The 7,908-nt window shown below is 41.1% G+C and overlaps 1 long non-coding RNA gene across 1 annotated transcript; it reads right to left on the reverse strand.

Annotated features, from left to right (window-relative positions):
* Window positions 1–651: 651 nt before the first annotated feature.
* On the reverse strand, window positions 652–6,737 carry LOC124010458. Its single transcript, XR_006834439.1, has 2 exons — window positions 6,622–6,737; window positions 652–1,274 (listed from the first exon to the last, which is right to left on the reverse strand). It is a non-coding gene; the product is annotated as an uncharacterized LOC124010458 (long non-coding RNA).
* Window positions 6,738–7,908: the final 1,171 nt, after the last annotated feature.

Raw genomic sequence — 7,908 nt, forward strand, 5'->3', positions numbered from 1 at the left:
ATCTCAAGGCCATCAGACTGTTAAATAGCCACCACTAACATTGAGTGGCTGCTGCCAACACACTGTCATTGACACTGACCCAACTCCAGCCATTTTAATAATGGGAATTGATGGGAAATGATGTAAATATATCACTAGCCACTTTAAACAATGCTACCTTATATAATGTTACTTACCCTACATTATTCATCTCATATGCATATGTATATACTGTACTCTACAACATCGACTGCATCCTTATGTAACACATGTATCACTAGCCACTTTAACTATGCCACTTTGTTTACTTTGTCTACACACTCATCTCATATGTATATACTGTACTCGATACCATCTACTGTATGCTGCTCTGTACCATCACTCATTCATATATCCTTATGTACATGTTCCTTATCCCCTTACACTGTGTATAAGACAGTAGTTTTGGAATTGTTAGTTAGATTACTTGTTGGTTATCACTGCATTGTCGGAACTAGAAGCACAAGCATTTCGCTACACTCGCATTAACATCTGCTAACCATGTGTATGTGACAAATAAAATTTGATTTGATTTGATTTGAACTTCCTTCATACTGGACACGAAGACATAGCAATTGGTATCCACAAGTTTATCTGACTCTGGGTAAGAGTAATTTAAAAAACCCAGGAGTATCCCTTTAAACTGTCATTTATATGAGAATGCACAAATGAACCACTGTAACCAGCCACATTCTATAACACTACATCAATCAATCAAATGTATTTATAGAACCCTTTTTACAACCGCAGTTGTCACAAAGTGCTTATACAGACACCAAGCGTAAAACCCTCGGAGAACAATCAATGCAGATATAGAGGCACGGTGGCTATGTAAACTCCTTAGAAAGGAGGGAACCTAAGAAGAAACCTAGAGGAACCAGATTCTAAGGGGTGGAAATCCACTTCTGGCTGTGCCGGGTGGAGATAAGAGTACATGGCCATTAAGGCCAGATATTTCTTCAAGGTGTTCAAATGTTCATTGGAGACCAGCAGGGTCAAATAATAATCACAGTGGTTGTAGAAAGTGCAAGAGGTCAGCGCCTCAGGAATTAATGTCAGTTGGCTTTTCATAGCCAAGTATTTAGAGGTTGAGAGAGCATGTGCAGGGGAGGGGTCCGGTGAACAGGTCAGGGTTCCATGGCTACAGGCAGAACAGCAGAAACTGGGTCAGCAGCACGACCAGGTGGCCTAGGGATGGGGACAACCAGGAGTTGTCAGGCCAGGTAGTCCTGAGGCATGGTCCTAGGCCTCAGGACCTACAGGATGGGAGCGAGAGAGAGAGAGAAAAGGGGAGAATTAGAGGGAGCATATCTAAGATCACACAGCACACCAGATAACACAGGAGAATTACACCAGATATAACAGACTGACCCTAGCACCCCAGCACACAGACTATTGCAGCATAAATACTGGTGACTGAGACCAGGGAGGGGTACACTGTGGCCCCATCCAAATTTACCCCCGAAATGGGACAACCAGGCAGGATATAACCCCACCTACTAACTTACTACCCTGATCTGAAGTTTATTGAGTGCATTATCCGGGTAGCCGGAGAGTAGAGCATTGCAGTAGTCTCATCTTTAAGTGACAAAAAATCTAACTTTTTGTTCAAATTTGATGCAGAAAAGGTAATCACCTTTTCTGCATCAAATTTGAACAAAAAGTTAGATTTTTGCAATGTTACGAAGATGAAAAAAAGCTTTTCCTGAAATATTTTTTATATGTTCGTCAAAGGAGAGATCAGCATCCAGTGTAACGCCGAGGTCCCTCACAGTTTTATTTTTATGACCAGTGTACAACCATAGAAATTAATTTGACAGCTTATCTGCTTGTTTCTTGGGACCAAGAACTAGCATCTCTGTTTTGTCTGAGTTTAAAAGTAAAACATTTGCCACCATCTACTTCCTTATGTCTGAAACACAGGCTTCCAGGGTAGTACATTTTGGGGTTTCACCATGTTTCATCGAAATGTACAGCTGTGTGTGTGCATAGTAGTGAAAGTTGACATTGTGTTTCCGAATGACATCACCAAGAGGTAGCATATATAGTGAAAGCAATAGTGGTCCTAAAACTTAACCTTGAGGAACACCGAAATGTACCATTGATTTGTCAGAGGACAAACCACCCACAGAGATTAACTGATACCTTTCCATCAGATAGGATCTAAGCCAGGCAAGAACTTGTCCACGTCGAGTTTGTGAGTTTGGTACACATCCAGAGGATAGGGAGCTGTGTATTATGTCCAACATAGAAGGGACAAGCACAGTAGATATTTCAGTAGTTTAGTTGGAATAAGGTCCAGTATGCAGCTGGAAGATTTGGAGGCCATGACTATTTTCGTGAATGTTTTGAGAGACAAAAAAAACCTCTACAAACTTGAGTGTTTCCATTGATACAAGGTCCTGGTACTTCTGTGCAGACTCAGGACAGCAGAGTGTTGGAGAATTAGATGGGGGTCCGATTGTCCAGAATTATGAGGAAAAACATTTAGATCCACAATATCTATTCCAGGGACAAGACTATATTCTGGGTATGATTGTGGCAATGTGTAGGTCATGGGACATGTTGGATAAAACCCACTGAGTCAATGGTGGCTCCGAAAGCCTTTTGGAGTGGATCTGTGGACTTCTCCATGTGAATATTGAAGTCACCAAAAATGTGAATATTAAAAATATAAAAAATTTGAATATTATGAATACAGGCCGATAGGAATTCAGGGAACATCCTGTCAAGCCTACAAAGCTAATTTATATCATTCCTACCTTAATAATTCCTACCTCTATAGATAAATTACAACAACAAAAACGTTATGAGGTCAACATGTCATCTTCACTCTTTGCATACATTACTTGCTGGCTGGTGATCCCCTGAGCTGGACTGAATGTGTTATTTACAAAAGTGCATTTTAATAGCAGGATTTATGCAGATGCAGGGTTTTGTAAAGGATACACACAAGCCTTTCAAGTGTCAAATAATTATTTGATGACCACTGGCTGATCTAGCATTGGTATGGAAGCTGTTTCTCCCCAAGACAAATGTCCACTTCTACACATTGTTGCCTCAGCAGCAATAATTTCCTTGAACTTGTTTCACAACAGTTCTTAATTATCTCCACACAATATTTGGTGCTTTTGAAAAATGAAGGTTAGTGTATTGGCCTGTAATCCCAGTGTGCCCCATTGTGTCTCCATTGCTTTCACCTAGTGGACAAAGTTCCAGTAAAGAGGACTGGGTTCACACACTGAGCAATAACCATTAGGAAGCCATAGTAGAAAGGTGAGACTTAAGAAAAAAGAGGGGTTTTGGGAACACTTTTGTCCTCAGGATCATAGCAAAAGCCAAAGAGCAAGGTGCAATGATAAATGCCCAGCCACAAAAGTGTATAACTCAAATTTTGACGAATAATTTGATATGAGATATGGTTACATTGCTGATGTCGGGAGCAAGTCTGTATTGTATCATCATGGCAATTAAAGTTGGGAGGTCAAAGGGTGTGGCTCGGAGGCTGATTCTGATTGACTGGAGAGCAGGGTCTGAGGGGACTGCTGTACTTGCTCATGGGGTGGCGGTGTAGACGAGGAAATGTTGCGTTATGACAGTTATTCTTTGCTCAGGGGTTCTTGCAGTCACTGAGCATGGCGGTTGAGTCTAGACATTAGCCCAAATCCATATGTGCTTATGACAATGTTCTGTATCGCTGACACTTCATCAAATTGCATCATTTGAAATGCTGAATCCACTCACTTGTTGCCGATATAATATGAAGTAGGCTGGCATATCTACTGCCAGCTCGTGTTGCACTTGCACTCGCTAAACTGTCTCAATTCTGTTCAAATCCAAATGCTTTCTCTATAGCCTGGAAAGCAGAGTCCAGATTCCTGAAGTTAAACCAATAAATAGTATTTTGATAGTCTCATTCCCACCAAAAGATTGTCTATCATATCCCCTGACACCATGAAATGGATTTAGCAAGGGGAACAGCAAATATATTTTTCTATATCAAGACCCCCCCCCCCCATCTCTTATCCACCATGGTATAGTACTGGATATAACAGCAGATGAGGTGATCTCACAAGGACAGTCAATTCAAGTTCTGTTGAATAGGCATTTTTTTTTTTTTTAACTATACTAGATTCACTGTTTTGCGCTGCACACAAATTGTTGGTTGCTGAGCTTTCAAATCAGTATGTGGTCCCCTCCTCTATAGAAAACTATTCAAGGATGGTGGTTGGTAATGATGCCCAGTTATGGAATGGCTCACATAAATGGCAAACATTCGAAGGGAAATGCTAAGACAGTGTTTTGTGCTTTTGTGGAGCAGACTTCCTGTCAACACGTTCTATGAACCACCTGTGTATGGAGGATTTATCATAGCGTCCTCCATCTCAACAATAGCCCATGAATTTAAAGACTGTAGCTACACGCCAATGTGTCTTCATAAACTCCCTACATATTTGCATACGTGCCTTGAAGAAATGCATTCATCACGGATCGTTCTAGATTACAACGTAGGATGTGAAATCTAAATGTTGTGATTGTTTGATAGACTTGAGTCTCTTATCGGCTTATTAAAAGGGCTATGGGCTATTTTAACTTTCGGTTATCCATGGAGATGAGCAATAACCTAAGCTGAAGTCCAAAAAATGTCAGTCTAGAAATGGTAGGCTACTAGAGAAAGTAACCAAATTGCTGCATAGGCATAGAACCTCTTCAAATTGAGCTATGACATAAAGCTGATTGTTGCGGCTTCTCAGCAGGATGCAATATGGCCATCAGAAGAAAAAGGCTGAGGACTCAAAGCTCACTTCACTGGTTAGAAAGGGCCAGGGTGCTTCTGACTGAGTGGTGGCTAAGCTGAAAGGGCACCACCTAAGGTTGCCCTAATCCTGCACTTAGCACATCCTTTTGTTGTTGCACTGCAGCTCCTCCGGGATGTCAATGTTCCTGATGTCATGTGACATAGCCCTTCACATCAGGGTTAGCAGACTGGAGCAGAGAACTGCTGTGGCCTTCCATTTTCTTTGATGACTTTTCTACTGGATTTGATTTCTCTCGCTCTCATTTACCAAGCTATCAGCTGTCTAAATCAGTCAGGAAACACCAAGTCTAGCATTACCTTTGTGACAATTATTGAAGCAGAATTGCATTTTTTCTAAACTGCCACTGCAAAGATTGACTCTCAGCTAATTCTTTATGGATGTCTCAATCATGCTGGAGACAAATTCCTCTTTCCCTGACCAATGGTACGTAATTTCACAATTGTCTGGCAGGAAAAGCTGCAGTCCTCCCCTAGCTCAGTGACAGCCCTATTTTTCCCCATGCCTCTGTAATGGAATAGAGGAGAATGAGATCATGCCTGTTGGCAGGCAAGATGCCCAGTCGGTTCAGATCTTCCATCACAAGCAACTCTGCACAACTCAGCTAAGGTATGCCACCTACTGGCCTAGACATCAAACTGAAACTCAACACTTCGAAAAGTTGCCTATGTCATGACAATACCATTGGAGAATTACTACAGCAAAAGTAGGGATTTTTATTAGACACTGTGGGTTATGTGAAACTACACATACATTAATACCACTTAGCCCATATGACTGGGTGTCAACACATGCTTGTAGGATGCAATCACATTGTATATTAAATCAACCTCATGTACCATGTTTATACACGAGGAATAAGGATTGCTTGAGGTTTCATGATAAAAAGGGTCTAGTAAGAAGAGGCAAATAATGTAGGTCAAACACTATTAGAGGTCATAAAGGTCAACATATTTTTCTATAGAAATGTGGATTTTAATTAACAGTTTGGGTGATTAGCACTGACATAATAATACAATCAGTCTTCTATTGGGGCCTGAAATATAGGAAAAATATGAAAAGATACATACCCTTATAATATTATGGTAGAATGGATATACTTTATGACTGGGATTTTGTGCAAAACAAGTACAGAGGTATTATTAAAAGGTAAATGGCGCCCTCCAGAGTCAGAGTGTAGTTCAAATAAGTACAGGCCACCCAAACCAAACACAACATTGGACATCAGAATTAAATGAAGCTATGCACTTTGCGATTGTCTCACTATGTAGCATTTGATCAATAATAAAAATGAGTGTGAGGTTTATGGAAGAATATGGGTTCAAATACCTTACCTTCAATAGCTGGCCATTATATCCATACTTTCTCATAATCCGCAAAAACAGTTTTCGCAGGGACATGAAGAAATGTTCAGAGAACAAATTGTGAAACAGTGAGAAAACTTTAAAGCTTTAAATAGTGTTTAAAAAAATGTTTCTCTCAGTTAATTGTATTTTCAGCTTCATGCGTCACCTGAATCATTTACCAAGTGTGTGCCAAAGCCATGGTTTAATCTTTGTACTGGTAGCCTCGACACAATGTTCTGAATAAGCATTGCCTCCTTAGCAAGGCTTTGCACAGTGGCAGGTAGGCCGCCTCTTCATGTCACAATCGACTATATAAACAACCGTGTAATCAGTGTGCTTTCTTACTAATAAGCGCCATTGTTCGCTGGCAGAACCAGTCCCATATGCCTAAGAATAGCTCTATTCATTTTGTCTTTACTCACCTCACGATGACAGCTTACCTGAGGTAACACTTCCCTGTCATTTTCTGTTTCCCAAGCTGAAGTTCCACCGCTCTCTCACACAATGCCGAAAGCAGTAAACTATCGGGAAGGTCATAAATCTCTCAGGGACTTTGTTGGAAGCAAAGTTCAGTGTCACTTTATGCACCCCAAATAAATCAGACGTTATTTACTGTGAACATACATTTATTCAACGATGAATCCACCACACCACCTGAGTTGAACTAATGTAACCTTGTGCTTCTAGTTCCGACAGTGCAGCAATATCTAACAAGTAATCTAACAAATTCACAACGACTACCTTATACACACAAATGTAAAGGGATGAATAAGAATATGTACATATACAGTTGAAGACAGAAGTTTACATACACTTAGGTTGGAGTAAGTAAAACTCATTTTTCAACCACTCCACACATTTCTTGTTAACAAACAATAGTTTTGGCAAGTTGGATAGGACATCTACTTTGTGCATGACACAAGTAATTTTTCCAACAATTGTTAACAGACAGATTATTTCACTTATAATTGATTCTGGATGATAGCGGGGTAAACAGGTTGTTGTTCTTAATGATCTTTATGGCCTTCGGCCTTTATGACATTGGGTGCTGTAGGTGTCCTGGAGGGCAGGTTGTTTGCCCCTGGTGATGCGTTGTGCAGACCGCACTACCTTCTGGAGAGCCTTGCGGTTGTGGGTGGAGCAGTTGCCGTACCAGGCGGTAATACAGCCCGACAGGATGCTCTCGATTGTGCGTCTGTAAAAGTTTGTGAGTGTTTTATGTGACAAGCCAAATTACTTCAGCCTCCTGAGGTTGAAGAGGCGCTGTCTGTGTGGGTGGACCATTTCAGTTTGTCCGTGATGTGTACGCCGTCGGAGAAGGCGCTTCTACTAGCCCCGGCCTGCTAACTTTAAAGGCCGTGTTTCCCGCTTGCTAGGTAGTAACGCCTACCCAGCAGCTTCCCTGTTTCATCTATTGCTGTTCACTGGACCCTATGATCACTTGGCTACATAACTGATGCCTGCTGGACTGTTCCTTAATCACAGTACTCCATTTTGTTTATTTTTTTGTTTATCTGTCGGCCCCAGCCTCGAACTCAGGCCCTGTGTGTAGTTACCTGATCCTCTCTGCCTATTCATCGCCATTTTACCTGTTGTTGTCTTAGCTGATTAGCTGTTGTTGTCTTACCCGTTGTTGTCTTAGCCAGCACTCCCAATCAACACCTGTGATTGTTTTATGCCTCGCTTTATGTCTCTTTCAAATGTCAATATGCCTTGTATATTGTTCA

Source organism: Oncorhynchus gorbuscha, linkage group LG23, assembly GCF_021184085.1.
Source record: "Oncorhynchus gorbuscha isolate QuinsamMale2020 ecotype Even-year linkage group LG23, OgorEven_v1.0, whole genome shotgun sequence".
Classification (NCBI taxonomy): Eukaryota; Metazoa; Chordata; class Actinopteri; order Salmoniformes; family Salmonidae; genus Oncorhynchus; species Oncorhynchus gorbuscha.